Raw genomic sequence first — 2762 nt, forward strand, 5'->3', positions numbered from 1 at the left:
TTCGGCTGAAAAAAGGGCCGCTCATTGGAATGAGGGCGCTTAATAGAGGTGGGAGGTGTGGCGAGTTCAAAGCTTTATCTTACTGCACATTTCTAACTTTCTGATGTGATGATTTCTTTTTGACAGGGACTTATCCCATAATCAATTAAAGGACTTACCCCCAGGAGTTTTCAGCACTGTTCGGTATCTCTTCAACCTGTAAGTACCCATCAACATAAATCTTTATTCACTACTGTAACATCCACACAAGTGAGTCGAGGGCTCATAACTGTCTCATGCAGAAATCCACCACCTGTAAATGAAAAATATACAATCGGTGGAGGAAAGAAATCCACAGTGAGCAGTAAAAGACCATCTCATTCATCATCTATAGTAGTTGTAATGTTGCCGATTCGTCTGCATTTTCGCCACATTAACGTGCATATACATTATTTTAGTACTTTTCAAGGCCTAAATCAAGATCACGGTAGTTTGTAGGCCTACAAACCCTAGCCCTCTAGGAATTGCAAAATAAACACGGGTGCTATCAGAGATTTGCGAATCTACATAACCGACTCCCTTGGGAGAGCGCTCGATCTTAACGGCACGGCCGTATCGCTAACACTTTTGCTAAAGTAATACCCTGGTCCCAGAGGTTCTCTTCTCTCTACCGGAGTACGAGAATTCGGCGCAAAGCGCCGACCAACGAGCTGTAAAGCAGCGAGCGGAGAGAACCTCTGGTCAGGACCGTTGAGAATCTCACTTTCATGCCACCAAGCTTCGGGTGACAGCCAGCAATCACGCCCCTTTCCGATAACCAATCAGAGTAAAGTATTAAAATACCTCTGGGGGTAGGTGTAGTGTTTTTACTTGTATCTGGAGTGGGCGTGGGGAATATTTTTGTTTCGTGGCCGTATTTACAATATCTGTCAAAATATTTGCTACACGTGCCAAATGACAAGCTCGCATGTAGTACGAACTCCAGCAAAAACCCCGATTAAAATCTACTTCCCTCGGACAAACGATTATTGCCGATTTTGCAACGAAAACGTCAAGGTAAATGGCTATTCTCAATTGAATATTTTCACCGAGAAGAATCGAGATTTTCTGCGCCGCTTTAGGCTTGTTGTGAACGCCAAAGTTGAAAACAATTCCAAGGTCTCACAAATGCTCTGTAATAAGTGCTACAGGCCTGTCCTAAAGCATGAAAAGGCACTTAGTCAATCCGAAGAATTACAAGAGTTCAGGAACAAATACAAAGTAGTAAACATAGATGTCGGAGAATTGACGCGACGCAAGAGATGTGCGAAAGATTCTCCTTGTAAATCACCGAGAACCGCAAGAACACCGAGTTCACCAGCGACGAAAACATTTGAACGAGTTCGCAACCCCAAAAGTAAAAGAAAGATTATTTCCACGGCTAATGATAGTGCTGAAAGGGACGAAGAAGCTGTATTCGTAGGGCAACCTCGGAATGCATCACCTACGGAGCTGAGAAGTTTGCAGTTATTGTATGTTGCTAGAAGTATGTGAGAATGTTATTGATTTTCTTTGCTTCTCTTCTTAGGTACGCATTTACTATCCGTCTGGTCTAGTTAAGAAAATAGTTAGCGCAAAAAATGGTTCCAGCATTGTAAGACAAATTTGTTTACAAGAATACAATGGAGTGATAAATTCTGTCTGGAAGCATCCCGAACTCAAGACTAAGATAATCGTCAAGATCTATGTGGAGATCAACAAAGAATCGAGTGCACTGTGCAGCACCAAAGATCCATCGATACTGAGAAAAACGAAAGCAAGCGATTCGATCGAATTTTCAATTTCTGCGCTAATTATTGCATTCCGAGGACAACATACATTCCTTACTTTTGGGGTTGCGAACTCGTTCAAATGTTTTCGTCGCTGGTGAACTCGGTGTTCTTGCGGTTCTCGGTGATTTACAAGGAGAATCTTTCGCACATCTCTTGCGTCGCGTCAATTCTCCGACATCTATGTTTACTACTTTGTATTTGTTCCTGAACTCTTGTAATTCTTCGGATTGACTAAGTGCCTTTTCATGCTTTAGGACAGGCCTGTAGCACTTATTACAGAGCATTTGTGAGACCTTGGAATTGTTTTCAACTTTGGCGTTCACAACAAGCCTAAAGCGGCGCAGAAAATCTCGATTCTTCTCGGTGAAAATATTCAATTGAGAATAGCCATTTACCTTGACGTTTTCGTTGCAAAATCGGCAATAATCGTTCGTCCGAGGGAAGTAGATTTTAATCGTGGTTTTTGTTGGAGTTCGTACTACATGCGAACTTGTCATTTGGCACGTGTAGCAAACATTTTGACAGACATTGTAAATACGGCCACGAAACAAAATATATTCCCCACGCCCACTCCAGATACAAGTAAAAACACTACACCTACCCCCAGAGGTATTTTAATACTTTACTCTGATTGGTTATCGGAAAGGGGCGTGATTGCTGGCTGTCACCCGAAGCTTGGTGGCATGAAAGTGAGATTCTCAACGGTCCTGACCAGAGGTTCTCTCCGCTCGCTGCTTTACAGCTCGTTGAAGCGCCGAATTCTCGTACTCCGGTAGAGAGAAGAGAACCTCTGGGACCAGGGTACTAAAGTAAGCGTTTTCAAACATAAAAAAATATTTATTTATTTCATACAACCCTTGAAATAAAAGCAAATCTCTGATATGGTTCGAAAACATATGAGACGAGGTGCCGATGGCAAACTCATATTACAAAATGTTGATGAGGAATTTTCAATTCCTTCACCTCAAGAAG

General features: G+C 42.3%; 1 long non-coding RNA gene across 1 annotated transcript; it reads left to right on the top strand.

Annotated features, from left to right (window-relative positions):
* Positions 1 to 615: 615 nt before the first annotated feature.
* Positions 616 to 2082, top strand: LOC148742281 (uncharacterized). The gene is made up of 2 exons (XR_015999289.1): positions 616 to 830; positions 1547 to 2082. It is a non-coding gene; the product is annotated as an uncharacterized LOC148742281 (long non-coding RNA).
* Positions 2083 to 2762: the final 680 nt, after the last annotated feature.

This window comes from Stylophora pistillata, chromosome 1 (genome assembly GCF_964205215.1).
Source record: "Stylophora pistillata chromosome 1, jaStyPist1.2, whole genome shotgun sequence".
Taxonomy (NCBI): Eukaryota; Metazoa; Cnidaria; class Anthozoa; order Scleractinia; family Pocilloporidae; genus Stylophora; species Stylophora pistillata.